Source organism: Balaenoptera physalus, assembly GCF_965194825.1.
Source record: "Balaenoptera physalus genome assembly, chromosome: 4".
NCBI classification, from domain to species: Eukaryota; Metazoa; Chordata; class Mammalia; order Artiodactyla; family Balaenopteridae; genus Balaenoptera; species Balaenoptera physalus.
The window spans coordinates 113,947,650-113,964,847 of record NC_138891.1 but is presented as its reverse complement, the minus strand read 5'-3'; the positions used below and the strand labels follow the sequence as shown (position 1 = coordinate 113,964,847).

At 34.3% G+C, this 17,198-nt stretch overlaps 1 protein-coding gene and 1 long non-coding RNA gene across 2 annotated transcripts in view; both read right to left on the bottom strand.

The window, feature by feature from the left end:
* ROBO1 (roundabout guidance receptor 1) overlaps positions 1-17,198 on the bottom strand; it is a 913,964-nt gene that overhangs the window by 301,620 nt on the left and 595,146 nt on the right. The gene's annotated exons all lie outside the window — the stretch shown is intronic.
* Positions 10,915-15,502, bottom strand: LOC309660186. The gene is made up of 2 exons (XR_014263248.1): positions 15,017-15,502; positions 10,915-14,696 (listed from the first exon to the last, which is right to left on the bottom strand). It is a non-coding gene; the product is annotated as an uncharacterized lncRNA (long non-coding RNA).

Here is a 17,198-nt window from a genome sequence, read left to right as displayed (position 1 = left end):
TCTAAATAATACATACATATGTGTATATATGTGTGTGTACATATATATATATATACTTTCCCAGAGTTTTTATTAATAAATTAAGTTCACTTGTCTCCAATAATTATGTTACTATTTTAGTAGACTTCAAAGATGAAATGTTAAATAATGGAGTTTAAATAATTAAATATAACATTCAATGGAAAAGGATACTAGGTGAGAGGCTACATTCTCCACCTTATGTATTACTTAATAAGTGAAGGCCTGAGTGTATGTGTCATTTAAATATTTTCTGTCTGTACCTTATTTTTTTCAATGAGATTATAATCTCTAATAGAGGGATCAAGTTTCATATTTTTAATATTCCTACCTTATTGTTGCCATGGATAGATTTAATATGTAAAAATCTTAGAGATTTCTCAACTTCAACAACCAAACCTTAAACCTTGTTCTCATCTAGTGTTCCGATCTCAATAAACAATGAAAAGTAGAAGCCAGTCTCGCTTGACACCCCTCTTTCTGTCCTCTAACCCTCCCCCAAATTTCTTAAATCAATCTACTCATCTCACTCTCTACAGCCAGCTACCATCCCAGATCAAAGTACTATAGATTTCCACCAGGATTTAGGAAAGCTCTTAAATAGCTTCACTTCAATGCAGCCAAATAACGACTCTGAAATACAAATACAATCTGGGTCCTCCCCTACTTCAGTGGCTCTTAAAATAAACTCATTGCTCTTAAAATCTTTAACAAGACCTACAAGAGTCAGTGTGTTCACTCCCCTATCTAGCTCTCAGGACTCTTCCTGTTCCACTCCTTGCTCTGCTTTCTTCACCCCAGTCTTCTGTTAGTTCCACAAATATATTAAGCTTCTTCCTACCACAGGCCTATGCCTGCCACAGCGTCTGGGATCAAAATGATCTTACCCTAGTTCATACCCATTCTTCTTTCAAATCTCGACCTTCCCTGATCTTTACCACAAAACTTAAATGCTTCTTTTTAGCAAGGGTATGAAACTACCTATGGTAAAATAATCAGAATTATATTTTAAATGTATTTGTTTGATGCTTTGAACACTGTCTGTCTTTCCCATTACTCTGTAAGATCTGTGGGTCTGATTTTGCTCATGGTTGCTTCTCTTATGCCTGGTAGAGTGCTGAACACACTACAGATACTCAATAAATATGTGTTGAGTAAATAAAAAAATAAACGAAGTGCTAACAGCAAAACCCTATTTGAGTGGAATGATCTGAAGCTTAATAATCATGCACTGTATAAAGAGACTTTAAAAGATTTTATTTTTAAATTGTAACCATATACGCGTACTATTTAACCTTTACTAGACTGTAAGCTCTGCATGGGGTTTATTTACATCTCTAATTTGTAACTACTGCAGTTACTATTTCTTAATGAAATGATAAATGAATGATGAAACTAAAAGATCTATTATTTGCTTATGTCTACCACAAAATAAAAAAATTATAATCTGAAATATTGAGTAATAGTTTTATAACCTGAAATATTGAGAAATAGCTTTAGTTCAGTGCATGGTATACAGCATACTATAAATCCTTTAAATGAAACCAGGCTCTAAAAGAGGAGGAAATAAGCCAGCTACATGGGAAAAAAATTACTTGGAAACTCGTGGTCTTTAGCAAAGGCTATACTGAAGGCAAATGAAATTTAAATTGAATTTAAGATTACTCAACCACAAGTGCTGTATAGCTTCAGAAAATAAAGCATTGTAATATATGACTGACCTTTATTTTGGCTGTAATTATGAAAGCTGGATGTTAATGAAGATCAACTGCTGAGGTAATATATATTTAATTTAAGCCAATTTTATTTATATTCTGTAAGTCTATTTCAGATAGGAAACAGGGATGTACAGGTTGCTATAAGAATACAAAGAATGGGCACTTAACACTGCCCAAGAAAGGCATACCAACACATGAAACTTGAGGTAGGTCTTGAAAAATGAGTCAGGAAGAAAAGAAAGGAAAGGATTTCACTCAGAGGCACAGCTACAAAAGCGTATGGTACAGTGGGACCTGTAGGTAGGTTAGTACAGCCTCAGTATAAGGCAGGTGTCAGATGGGCTTTGTACATCAAGCCAAAGTTCTGGAACCTAAATGAAGGCAACAAGAACATTCAAATATTTTAAGCAAGGGACTGCATGCTTAAGTTTGGTTTTAAAGAGCTCACTCTTGATAGTATGAAACTAGACTGCAGCAGCTAAGCTAGGAAGGGGTTCGTTAGGACACTTTTACACTCTTTAAACAATAAATTCGGAAAGCTTGAACTTGGATCTTGACAGACAGAAAGGAAGATAAAAGGAAGAATCTAGAGATATTTAGTTACAGTATCAACAGGATCTACTCACTGGCAATGTGGGAGAAGATGGAAATGAAAAATGCACAAGATGGAGGAGAAGCAGAGGATAGAGAGATTCTGAGTTTCTGATCTGAGCAATGGGTGAAGGGCAGTCCCAATGAAGGTCAAGACTAAAAAAGTGGGATGTGGTGAGAGGAAGAAGGACAGAGATGATTTATTCAGCATGAGATGTAGAAAGTTTGGGATACTTCCAGAATATCCAAATAAGGATGACAAGTTGCCTATTAAATATCCAAGTTTGACCTCAGGAAAAAAATCTCAGTTGGATCCATATATGAAAATCAAGTTGGAGACTGAAACACTGGGAAAGAATAAAACTGCCTAGGGAGCGTGTATAGAGGAAGTAATGGCCAATTAAAGAACCTGGAGATCACCCAGGCTCCACGAAAGTGCAGTGGAGCTCAAGACTCTCTCCGTCCCTCACCTACAGCCCCGTATAGCTGGACCACAGCCAATATGACTTTTGGGAGTGGAGAGCTCAGGCCCAAGTTTTCACCATGATGTTTGTACAGCAGCATTCAGTAAAAGAGTTTCAGCAATAAACATGCTCTCTATTCTATTAAAGGCTAAATTTTCAAAATACTCTGTGAAATATTCCTTTCTCAGATTGTTTACTCAAAAAAAGATCTGGGTTCTCAGGGTCTTTTAATCTTGCTAATGCACATTATGTGCTCTAGAAGAAAAGTATAATATGCAGCATTTCTTAAACTTATTTGGCCACTGAACTCTATATTTTTCTTTTTATGGGACATCCCACTGAACTTTGCTTCTGAGGAACACACTTCAAAAGAAAATACACTCTGTTAGCATATAATAATCTGAAGAGAATGTACAGGGTTAGCAAAAAAAAAAAAAAGAGTTACTTGGCTGTAGAGCCAAAACTTTTGGAAAGCACAATAAAAAACATAGAAATGCCACATTGCTCATAACGTATAACGTTCAAGAAAGGAACTTTCCAATTCCCATGTGATATTTATTACAAGTCATCGCTTAACCTCAATAATAACAATTATAAATTGCACTCATCATCTCTATTAAAAACTATAATAAATTACCCTTTATTATCATGTCTAAGCAGGAAGAAAAGGAATGGAAAAGAAAACAAATATTAATTATCCATCACCTCCTTTGTCACAACAGCATCTTCATGAGGTGGGTGTTGTTATCTGGTACCCACATGGGGGAACTAAGCACTCACTGGTGCTCGGCTGGAAGGTGGCAGTGCTGGGATCCAATCCTAGTCAAATTCAAAATCCTTGCTCTTTCCCACTATTCCATAAATACTGCTAGGATTAATTAGTTAAAATCCATTCTTGTTTCCGACACTGGAAGTTGTTAATTTTGATTACTTTTATTTAAAATGTAGATAATGAAAACAGTAAGAAGCAGTCAAACCTGATAACATCTAATGTTCTTTTCCCGTGCAATCAGAGAATATCTAACTGCAAATCATATGATTTCATAGTCACTTAACTCAGTAAAGACTTTCATGATGAACGAATGAGAACATAAAGCATTCCTTGTACTGTGTGAGCTTATCTAAATATGAGCTTGCATTTCTGCGTAGCTCGCCTATTTTATCAGGTTTTAATATTTGAGAACCTCAGTTTCTACACACTGTTTGCACAATTAAAATGAAATATCACTGATCCCCATTTTTTTTTCCACCAGCATGCTTTGAGGGAAACGTCACCCAACTTCTATCAATAACTGTGATTCACTTTCTCAAAGGAGGACCTTGAGGGAGTTACACCAAGAATAATTAGGGAAGATCATATATAAATCTTAGAAGTTGTGTCCATCTCCACTCTGTCACAACACCTCTCTTTATATAATATTCTTGACTCACTATTCATAAAACGCCTTCTTTCTTCAATCATAAATTGTGAGTTCCTATAAATCACCCAACAACCACCATTTTAGTTATGCTACTTTGGGTATTTTTTATATAAGATAAAAGGTTTATATTACACTTGGCAAAACCAAATTCAAGGTTTCAACTATATTCTGCATAAGAAACTAAAAAGTTACAAAGAAGAGAGGGTAAAAGAAAGGGGCTGATGGAGTGAGGCTTTAACAAGGAACTAGAATGATAATGTCAGCTGAATCCTGACAAGGCAAGGCAAGAATCCTGGTAGGACCTTGGGAATATAATACAATTGACTTCAGGAAAGGACAGCATCAGGGAAAAGGGCAGGGCAGGATTCCTTCAACAACTGCCCGGTTGGAAGATAAAATATAAACACGAGTGACTGAAATATCTAAATATTTATACAACCACAGCTGGAAAAAGATACACACGTAAGTGCTAAGTATTTCAAGGAAATATATCAAAGTCACATGAGATTTATTATGAGGAAACCAAACTCCTAGTTGGATGTAAACTGTTCCCCCCTTTAAGACATTGCATTTACAGAAACATAAGCAAGTAACCGTTTAAGAGACTGATTTGTTAATATTCTGCTGAGGTATGCAAACATACAAATATATAATTTTATTCTTTTTTCAAATGTATGATTTTATTCTTCTTTTCTAGTACAGCAGTAATACGTGTCTCAGGGTTTTGTTTGTTTAGGTTTTCAAGTCTGTTTCTTCTTAGCAGATTGAGCAAAGCAGTATTTATTTTATTAACAAAGTTTTGTTTTGATCCAAATTTCTTTTTCCTATTCCGTGGTAGGTAAAATGGAAAACCTAAATGATTAAAATATCCATTCGTATCATGTATCATATTAAAACATCTTGCTGCACAAGAGTGCCTGTAATATTGCTAAAAGCACAAGAGAAACAAGTTCAGTGAGTAGCTGACATATGCACAATGAATATTAATAGACAATTTGGTGACATTTGCCCAAAGGGGGGTGTGGAGAATATATATTTGCCTTGACAACATACCTATATTTGTAAAAGAATACTTATATTCTTAAAAGAGCCTTGCCTCTTAACCTTTTTTATTTAAGCTCCATTTACATCTTAAGGAGCAAAAGGCCTCCAATTATTAACATAAATCCTATCATGGGCTCCAATCCTGTAATTTTCCTGTCAGAATTTCATCCTACAAGGAGATATTTGTTAAAAATAAGAAGACAGCACCCATTAATTACTCACTGTGCAGAGAGTAGACTTAAATATCCTCTACTGAGTTATACACTTTTCCCAAGTACTCATGCTTACTGTAACTAAAAACAGAGCACACTCTACAGAAGAACTCGGTAATTTCACCTGCAATTTATATAGAGTAAAGGAATACAGGATGCATTAAAATAATTATATGATTAATGGGTCATGCCATTTTCCTTAGGTACTTTGTTCCTTCCTAATTCCCCTTGATTATAATCCCACCTAACAAATTGGGGAGAGGGATTTTTTTCTAGTCAAAATTTAGAATAATCCCAATAATTAACTGAGTGTCACTGGTACTGTCTGTTACGATCTCAAATGATTACCAAAATAGACCAAAATGAAATTCCAGGAATGAATCCCTGGTATTTTTCTAATATTTCTACAGAACCTAATATCATATGGCTGTGTCCCCAGAGATGTGAGAAAGACTGACAGTAGCATAAGTTAAATGTTTGAAACAATATTGCTTGCCCTTCCCCCTATTTTTAATAATATGATCATGGAATACAAATATTGCAGAAGCTACTATGGAATTAACTGCAAGAATTGCCTCAGCTGACTCAAATCAGCCAGGATTTCACTATAAGCTATAACTAAAGGGATTGGAGGGTTGAGTTGTTTAGTTGAGTTCATACTTCCTATCTGCCCTTTAGTAAAATTTCCAATTAACATGCAAATAAGAGAATTTTATTTTCAATAAAATACCAAACAAAAATATTTGCATATCTTAAAGTCCAAATTCTCTCACTCTCTTACCCATCAGTTTACCTATATGTATCATGCCTATATTGCATTAAGACTTGTGCTAAGCATTGGAAACACAAAGAAAAATGAAATAAAATTCCTAACCTTAACAGCCAGAAGTTCACCAAAAGAGACAGAAATATTAATAAGGATAATATTGAAAAATAAGAGCCATACAAGGAGAGGTAGGAGGAGGAGAAACTAGATTCCAGAAGAAGGAACTGCACTGGCAAGAAAGCATTAACTAATGTAGCTTTTGTGGGGAAATTTTATTAAATCTAGAGACCGGATTCAGTTTGAATGGGTTTAAATCTAGGCTCTGCTACTTGTTAGCTGTGTGAACTTGGATAAATTGCTTCACCTCTCTGAAAGTTTCTTCATCTGTAAATGAATATAAAAATAATACCTATACTTTATAGAATAGCATAATCCCTGAAGCACAAAATAATATTGCATTAACTCATGGGTTAGAACCATTAATGTAGTATTTTGGAAATTGGAATAAAGACCATTGTTTGATTTTATGATTCTCTTCTTCTGGGATTACATTAGGACTCTTGTTAATTTATAAAGAAATCAATTACATTTTTCCTAAATCTGTAAGAACAGTTGCAAACTAAGCCAGTCTCTAGTTTCAGTTGAGAATTCAAACCAAAATAATTTCTCATTTACACAGTTCTTGGCAAGATCTGGCACAATTCCAGCAAAACAGTTTTCAAAAGAGGATAAAAAAATAAAACTAGAGCACTTAGCACAGCCAACTGATTGTTTTACTAAGAATTATCAGATGTTGACTCTAAGGTCATCTATAATGAAGCATCTCTGTTCCGTGTGAAAAATATTCCATATAGATATATTGATTAAATATATTACTTTCAAAACTTTAAAAGACACAGTAATGCTTTTAAAATAATACAGAGTAGGATTGAGAGGGCCAAGATGGTGAAGTAGAAAGACCCTGAGATCATCTCCTTCCACGAACACACCGAAATTGCAACCCTTTACAGGGCAACTATCTATGAGAGTGACCTGAAAACTAGCAGAAAAGATCTTCTATAACTAAAGACATAAAGAAGGAACCAAAATGAGACAGATAAGATGAGCAGAGACATAGTACAGTCAAGACCCACACCCCCAGGGAGATGTCCCACAAACAGGAGGAGAATCACAACGCTGAGGTTTTCTCCAAGAAGCGAGACGTTTAGACCCCCATTGGGCTCTCTAACCCAGGGGCCCTGCCTGGAAGAAGAGCTCCCAGAACACTCGGTTTTGAAGGCCAAAGGGATTTACTTATGGGAGAGTCAGAGGGCTATAGAAAACAGATTCCTCTGTGAAAGGACATGCAAAAAATTCACACCCTCTGAGTCCCAGCCCAGAGGCAATAATCCGAAAGGAACCTGGGTCAGATCCACTTGCTGATCTTAGAAAAGCCTCCCAGAGAGGCAGGAGGCAACTGGGACTCCCCTGAGGACATAAATGCTGGCAGCAGCCATTTTGGGGAGCTCGTTATACCATGAAGACCCTGGTGTAGGCAAGCACCATTTTGGAGTCCTCCCTCTAGCCTATTAGCGCTAAAGGCTTACCCGGCCCACCAGCGGCGGTGGCCCAGCACCAGTCAATGCACAAAGCAGGGTTTAGCGGTCAACCAGACCACAAGCCCACCCCACCTACCAGCGCACCCACAGTAGTTAGCCCTGCCACAACAGAGGGGCCCATGTAGCCCACAGAGGGGACACCCCAAGAGCATACAGCTCTGGTGAACAGAGGGGAGCATGCTGCTGGGCCCCATAGGATGTCTCCTATGTAAGGACACTTCTCCGAGACTGGGAAACGTAACCAACCTACCTAACTACATAAATATAAACACAGAGAATTAGGCAAAATAAGGAGGCAGAGAAATATGTGCCAAATGAAGGAACAAGACAGAATCCCAGAAGACCTAAGGAAAGTGGAGATAAGCAATCTACCCTATAAAGAGTTCAAGGTAATGATCATAAAGATGTTCAATAAACTGAGTGAATAGTCATATTGTCCTTCTTTTCCTTTTCATTACAAATATAAAAAATCAAATATGGCTACCCAAATATGGGTAGCGAGAATATAGATAAAGTTGGTAATTGTGTAGCATAACATTTCAAGTCAACTCTCTAGAGATATACTAAGACTATCAAAATTCACAAATAATCCTTTATTTATTAATGCTCATACTGATGAACCAAGATATTTAGGTCTGAACGTAGAATAGCTTATTTCGGCTTTTAGGACTGTTTTTCATAGACAAAGCGTTTTGGACAATATTTTGAACTGTGAAAACAGTATATGGGTGGTCCTGTGAATATTTTTTATTGCTATGGAAATATAGTTCATCCTAATATTGGATTTCAACATATTAGAACAAATTATGTGGCATTCCAATCAATGTTAATTTATACTTCATTTCTTTGGATATAATATAGAAACAGCAAATGGTTATAAATTTTAGCTAACTACTTCAGTACACAGGACATGAGCAGACTTTCCTTATTGAAACAGCAACACAAAAACAGTCTTATAACAGTATAAAATAAACCTGGCTTACTAATCTTTCTCTGTCCTGAATTCAAATTTCTGAGTGGAAAACCTTTATTCTGAAAATAATCCTATTTTTGTGTTTAAAAACATGTTTTTAAATCATAAACTAAAAGTACATAAAAGCAAATATGGATAAAATACAATTCCTTAACTATACAGAAGTTTTTAAAAAATGATTATGTAAAGTAATATTTATCAATTCTTTCCCTAAAGAGTTACATTAGATTTTCATAGAATCTGTATAGATATAATTTACTTAGTCAATAACCTTTAATCAATTAAAGTATTAAAATAAAACTTTCAACTTTACTTCTTGAATTAGTCATGCTTGAGCCATATTTAGAGAACTCTTGAATCTAGGTAAGTTATTAATGTCTGCAAGATAGAGTATGGAATTGCAATTCTAAAATTAATGGTCTAAAGAGTCTAAAGGCAATTACTCTTTTGGAAAACAAAATACTTAAAACAACCTTTTAAAAGATTACTGAGAAATCTCTATAGGAATGCAGTCAACTTCACTCATTTTAAAACGCAGTCAATACTTCTGACATGAACAAGAATTTCTAAACAAACTCTTTTACAATTAGCAAACTTTCATCTTTACCTCTCCATAACTTCCCCATTTCTCTCTCATTATATCTCAAATTTAGTTCTTACAGATTCTAAAAGGCACCCTAATAAAAAAATGCTGCGAGGCAGATTCTAATCCCTTGACATATGAGATATGGGGATTTAAAAGCTATTCTATATGTTAACTTAAAATCGACTCTGTAATCTTTATTTTCTAAAGAGATAAGTAAATAATTCATCAATCCACAACAAAGCTCTGTGTAGTTGATCTAACAGAGAAAAATCCATGTACATAAATTATTACCATATGTAAATTTTGATGCAAAATGATAAAATTCCAAAAAATTCTTCTAAGAGGAATTTTTTCTTTTTTGCACTCTGACTTGAGATTTGTAACACTCTCTCTCTCTCTCTTTCTCTCTCTTTTTCTTTTGCAAGTATGTTTGGAATTTTTTTTTCTTGTGGAATGGAGGTCTGGTGTCACTTTTTCCTGAGGGTTTTTTATTTTTTAATTGCGATAATATGATGTCTATATGAATTTATCATTTTGTACGTTAATGTAACTTTAAAAAGGAAATATAATACTTTTAATCATTATTTTGATGGTGGCTTAATTAATTTTGAGGGGAAAGAGCCATAAAATCAGTTTTGATTAGAAAGCATTTATAATATTGAAATACTTCTGCTTAGTTACTAAATTAAAAATAACTGAAATACTTCTACATCTCCAGTGCCTACAATAGCATCTAGCGTTCAGCAGGTACTCAACAGAATTTGTTGAATGAATAATCAGATAATGGGAAAAAAATGATGGGTGCCCTCACACGTATTTATAAATAGTTTAGAACATGGTATAGACACACATCCATGCCTGAAGGCAGTCAGTGCCCACCCTCCCACCGCCTCACCCCCCGAGTTCAAGAGAAAGTAAGGGAAATCTTTATTTCTGCTTCTGGGAAGCAAACATCCGCAGGAAAGGAGCCCTGAAGCAATGGCCTCCCTGAAAGGACTTGGAGATACAATGGTCCATTTGAAGTAGGGAGCTTTCTTTAAAATTAATTCTAAGGCCTTTGGAACCTGTACACAGTATCATGTGCAGCACAAATACAAAGATTAACACAAGTGTAAGCTGCACAATTCTAGCACAAGAGATAGACTGAGAGAAAGAGAGACAGAAGGAGAAAGAGACCACGAGAAAAGATGTAAAAGGAATATTAATGTCAATTTCTTAGGGACTGTTGAAAATGGATAGGTTTTGTTTCCTTCTCTCTAATTTTCTCTAGTTTTTAAGTATTCCATGATGTTCTGGTATTATTTTCAGAATAAAATATTTTATTTTAGAAGTGTGAAAGCCAACAAAATTTTTTGGAAAATATGGAGGAAATAAAATTCAACTTTTACTAACTATTTAGCATTCATTTATTCACTCAACAAATATGTACTAAGTACTCACACTACACCAGGTCTTTGCTAGATGCAGGTAATACAAGAGTGCAAACAAAGAAACAAACAAAAACAGTAGTACCTGTCTTTCTCTCTCTCTCTCTCTGTCTCTTTTAGTTACTAAAAATGCAAAGTTAATGTGAACGATACACAGCTAACACTGTGTACACTTAAACAATGTATATGCACTTATATATCTTTTAGCCAATATTACACTTTTTTTGCGAACACACAAAAGCAATCACTGAACAAATGAAAGAGTTGTATATGCAAAACTGTGTGCAACATAGTTAGAATTAGTGGAAGCAAATGTACTGCATGCAAGATAGAATGAGCAGAAGCAAATGTCTTCAACCAAGAATAAACCTTCCTGGAAAGGTTGAAAGTCTGTATGAGATTTAAATGAAAAGAGGCCACAGACCCTGAGGCACAGAGCTGCTTGGTCATGCCCTGTGTGATCACTAGGAGTTCAAAGACTGGATATGGATTTAAACCTATTAACAGGTATCAATCGCCTCTTCTCTGTAGGAAACAAATAGACCTAATTATTTTACTTATCTTCGATACATTACAAGGTAATTCCTAGTCTATGTCACTCAGGGAAAGTCATTTTTTTTTTTATCTTAAATAAATTTTCTCTTCACATTTGACTATTTTTGAGCAATTCTGAGACCTTCTATTAATAATAAATTAAGACCCAATTACATTATCAAAATATATTTACATTTTTCCTACTCAGCCTGTTAATAACTCGTAGAATATTTCAATATAATAGGTATTTCTCTAGCTTCCTGCTAGCACTGAAACAAGAACTGAGATGGAGAGGAATGGAAGTTTTTTTGTTTGTTTACTTGGCTGATTTTTTGTTTTATTCATTTTAGAACTGTATTTATTTATAACTATATTTATATAATGTATTATATTATATATTATTTATTTATATAATATGGTCTTTTGAAAAAGGGCAATTTTCTTTTGAAATAAGTATTTTGTTTACCAAAAGTATGTATAAAATTGCATCTAAGGTTTTCAGAGACAAATATAGGCTCATCAGAATAAAGCCTTCCAAAATATCAGGTACAGGCATTCCAAACTGGAGCAGTAACAACCTGCTCAGTAGGTAACCTTTAAAAAAATTTTTTTTAATATTAAATATTAAATGAAAGCAATAAGCCTCAGTATGCGATCCATCTTTATTTGTTTTAGAGGTTTCTCTAATTTCTAAGTATTCTTTATTTTTCTGCTTTAGAAAAACTTGGGATGAGGTTAAAAGTGTAGATAAGTGGTCCCTGACCTATTCAGTCATGTCCTTTGGGTGTGACGACTTCTAAGTGGTACTATACACAATGTGATTTTAATGAAATCTAAAGTTTGAAAACCACTGAACTAGAAGCTGCGCCTATGATGATATATATTTCTCATATTATTGAGTGTTCTGAAATTATACCATTTTTAAAATATTTCAATGACTACTAATATTAATACTAGCAAATAGTTATAAAGTACTTACTATGCATTCCACACTCTTCTAAGTGTTTCAAATACATTAACTCATTTAATTATCACACACACACACACACAAAAACTGCAATGTTATTATTAATCCCATTTTATAGATGAGAAATTGAAGCATAACAATGTTAAGTAATTCACCTGAGGTCACACTGCTAATATATGAGAGATCTGAGTCATGGTCTCAGGTAATTTGGCTCCAGAGTTTACGTTTATAATAGCTATTCTCCACTTAACTATTAGCAGAACCGTAATACAACATTTAGTGTAATCATGTATTAAAAAATCTAAAATATATATTACTAATGTATACTTGCAAGAATATGCTCTTCAAAGAGAATATTTTGCTCATATACTTGTGCATTACGAAATCACTGAGTCAAGAAATGGAAAGAAAATGGCAAATATTGTTCCAGGGGTAGGAAGTATAACAACATAACTTGAGCTGTGTCTCAACTTTACTCAAGTTAAAAATTAACCTATAGTATAAACAAGCCTCTCAAAATCGACAGCCAAAAAGTTATGCTTCCTTTTATATATTACTTTTATAAATAAAAAATATACAAAAACTGATACAAATTAAAATTAAAAAAATGCATTGCAGAAAATGTAGAAAGTATGAAGTAAATAATAAAATACTTACTTATAATTCCATACACTTACAGAAAAAAACAAGGCTATTATTTTAATACTCTTCCTTCCAGTATTATTCTATGCATTTTTACATGATATATTCTAAAATCAATTTTTTCTTATAGTAAACATTTTGCCCTTTCACTAGGAACTCATGAAAAACATATTTTTATGTTTTTTATGTATTAAAAACCATAAAATTTTAAATGTATAATTAATATATCTCATTGATGTGTTACAATTAACTGAACTTCCTTATAAGAAGTTTATTTCCAACTTTTTAGGATTATCAAAATCTAAAGTTTAACATCATTGTGTATACACCTTCATTCATGTATTAAATTATTTCCTTAATATATCATCTTAGTTATGGAATTTGGGGACCAGTGTGTTTTTAAAAGTTTAAGTGTTGATGCATATCTTCAAAAATACATTTTTAAAGGTATCTTTTAAAAAATGTCAATAATTCCAAAAATATTTAACACCTTGTTAAAAAAATGCTAAATTCCAACTTTTTCATCTGTAACCTACAGTTGTCTGGTACTTTGATTATAATACTGCCTTTCTAAAATGTGACTTTAAAATTCTCTATAATCCTTTAATATACGGAAATGAAAATTAAGTATGAATATACTATTAAGTATATGATTTTTCTTTAACGCTATATTCCTAGTTACATCACTTTAAAAATATGCTTATTTGTGCCTTCAATTTGGTTCACACTGATCAGAACCTTCCTGCAAAATACTGATGACTATTCAAACCCCTTTTTTCATTACAGATTATACATTAAATTTACAGGATTAAATTTACATTTAAACATTTACTAATTCTCAAAACGGCTTTAAATTCTAGTCTCAGGAAATCTTCAAGTTTTCATTCTTATTCATCCATTAGCCACACAACTCAGTGGTTTAAACATAATTTTTGTATCTGTCTCCTAGAATAATGGAAATAAAAACAAAAATAAACAAATGGGACCTAATTAAACTTAAAAGCATTTGCACAGCAAAGGAAAACATAAACAAAATGAAAAGACAACTTACGGACTGGGAGAAAATATTTGCACATGATGTTACTGAGAAGGCATTAATTTCCAAAATATACAAAACAGCTCATACAATTTAATATCAAAAAAACAAACAACCCCATCAAAAAATGGGCAGAAGACCTAAATAGACATCTCTCCAAAGAATACATACAGATGGCCAACAGGCACATGAAAAGAGGCTCAGTATTGCTAATTATTAGAGAAATGCAAATCAAAACTACCATAAGGTATCACCTCACACCAGTCAGAGTGGCCATCATTAAAAAGTCTATAAATAATAAATGCTGGAGAGGGTGTGGAGAAAAAGGAACCATCCTACACTGCTGGAATGAAAATTGGTGCAGTCACTATAGAGAACAGTATGGAGGGTCCTTAAAGAACTAAAAATAGAGTTACCACATAATGCTGCAATCCCACTCCTGGGCATATATCCAGAGAAAAATAATTTGAAAAGATACATTCACTGCTATTTACAGCACTATTCACAGCAGCACTATTTACAATAGCCAAAACATGGAAGCAACCTAAATGTCCATTGACAGGTGAATGGATAAAGAAGATGTGGTACATATAGACAATGGAATAATACTCAGCCATAAAAAATAATGAAATAATTGCATTTGTAGCAACATGAATTGCTTATAAGAGGAATCTAAAGAAAAAAAAGATACACATGGGGCTTCCCTGGTGGCGCGGTGGTTGAGAGTCTGCCTGCCGATGCCGGGCACATGGGTTCGAGCCCTGGTCTGGGAGGATCCCACGTGCCGCGGAGTGGCTGGGCCCGTGAGCCACAACTGCTGAGCCTGTGCGTCTGGAGCCTGTGCTCCGCAGCGGGAGGGGCCGCGATGGTGAGGGGCCCGCGCACCGCGATGAGGAGTGGCCCCCGCTTGCTGGAACTGGAGAGAGCCCTCACGCAGAAACGGGGACCCAACACAGCCAAAAATAAAAATAAATAAATAAATTTATAAAAAAAAAAAAAAAAAAAAAATACACATGAACTTATTTATGAAACAGAAAGAGACTCACAAACATAGAAAACAAACTTATGGTTACCAAAGGGGATAGCGGAGGAGAGAGAATTTAAGAGTTTGGGATTAACTTATACACACTACTATATATAAAATAGGTAAACAAACAACAAGGAGCTACTGTATAGCACAGGGAACTTTACTCAATAACTTTTAATAACCTATTACAGAAAAGAATCTGAAAAATATTATATATATAAAAATGAGTCACTTTGCTGTACACTTGAAGCTAACACAACATTGTAAATTAGTAATACTTCAATGAAAAAAAGACTTTTATTTTTCTTTAACATCTTTATTGGAGTATAATTGCTTTATAATGGTGTGTTAGCTTCTGCTGTATAACAAAGTGAATCAGCTATACATTTTATATATATATATATATATATATACACACCTATATATATATATACATATATATATATATCCCCATATCTCCTCTCTCTTGCATCTCCCTCCCACCCTCCCTATCCCACCTCTCTAGGTGGTCACAAAGCACCGAGCTGATCTCCCTGTGCTATGCAACTGCTTCCCATTAGCTATCTATTTTACATTTGATAGTGTATATATGTCCATGTCACTCTCTCACTTCATCTCAGCTTACCCTTCCACCTCCTTGTGTCCTCAAGTCCATTCTCTACATCTGTGTCTTTATTCCTGTACTGCCCCTGGGTTCTTCAGAACCTTCTTTTTTAGATTCCATATATATGTGTTAGCATACGGTATTTATTTTTCTCTTTCTGCGTTACTTCACTCTGTATGACAGTCTCTAGGTCCATCCACCTCACTACAAATAACTCAATTTTGTTTCTTTTTATGGTTGAGTAATATTCCATTGTATATATGTACCACATCTTCTTTATCCATTCATCTGTCAATGGACACTTAGGTTGCTTCCATGAAAAAAAGACTTTTATAATTATCTCGTTAGTTGGGAATGTTAGAACAATAGCTACAATGTACTTATGTTCCATTTTCATAATTCTCACAATCCTCAAAATGTTCTGAGTTAGGCACTACTATTATTCATAATTCATAGATGAGGAAACAAACTGAGGCACAGAAAATAAGTAACCAGTCTAAGATTTCACAGGTACTAAGGGATGGAACAGAGATTTACATCCCTGCAGTCAGCTCCAGAATTCAGGCACTTAACCACTAATCCATGCTGTAAAACAGTACAATTATTTAAGGATTTATCTTGTGTAAGAATAAATATCATCAATCCAAAGATTTTTCTTTAACTCTAAAATTAATGTAGGAAAAATTAGAAAAAAATACTTTGGTTCTATGTGGTAGTTGGGAGGAAAGAAGGTAGTGAATTCATATCAGAATACTTGGGTTTTTCCTAGGTTCATAAATTACTACCTCTCCATCTTCAGTTACTGGGTCAGTTTCTTCATCCATAAAATGAGGTTAATATAGCATGTTAAAGCTGGAATAAGAACAGATAAATTTGTCGACCCTCACATTTTCCAAACAAAGGAAAACTAGTCAACGGATTGAAAATACTTGATTAAAGTTGACAACAAATAATCCCTTGTAGCCAGAACCAAGACCTGGTTCTTCTGAATCTTTTAAACATGAGATTCAGGATAAAATCTTTTGTAGAAGAGTCTAAAGAAGAGGTGTTCTTAGCTCATCCAGGATGTGTTCAAAGTGTCTATGAATTTTTGAAAGTGGAGGCAAACTTCTCTGGGCATGCACAGAGATATAAAAAGTGACATAGTCTCAGGACAGGTTCTAATCTTCACAAGAAATATAAGGTTAATTATCTTTACTTTTTTAGATGAATAAAGAAAAGTTTGCAGGAGTAAACAACTTGCACAATATCTCCCAAATAATTCATAGAGAGCTGAGAATCATATTCAAAGCTGCGGACTCCAGGACCCGCAGTCCTTACAATGCATTGCCATGCAACACTGCTTCTCTGCCTTCACATTTTAAACTTCTGCTGGACTCAGCACAGGCTGAGCAAAGTTAACACCTGTTATTATTATTCCCTTGCCCAAGCAGGAAATTCAAGTTATTTTGTGTGGAGAAGTATTTTAGCAGACATTAATATTAAGAAAGGAACAACACTAGGTGGCCTGAAGGTACTGAGCACTTAGTAAATTAGTAACTTCCAAGCATTTATTGGGAATTGTGAACAT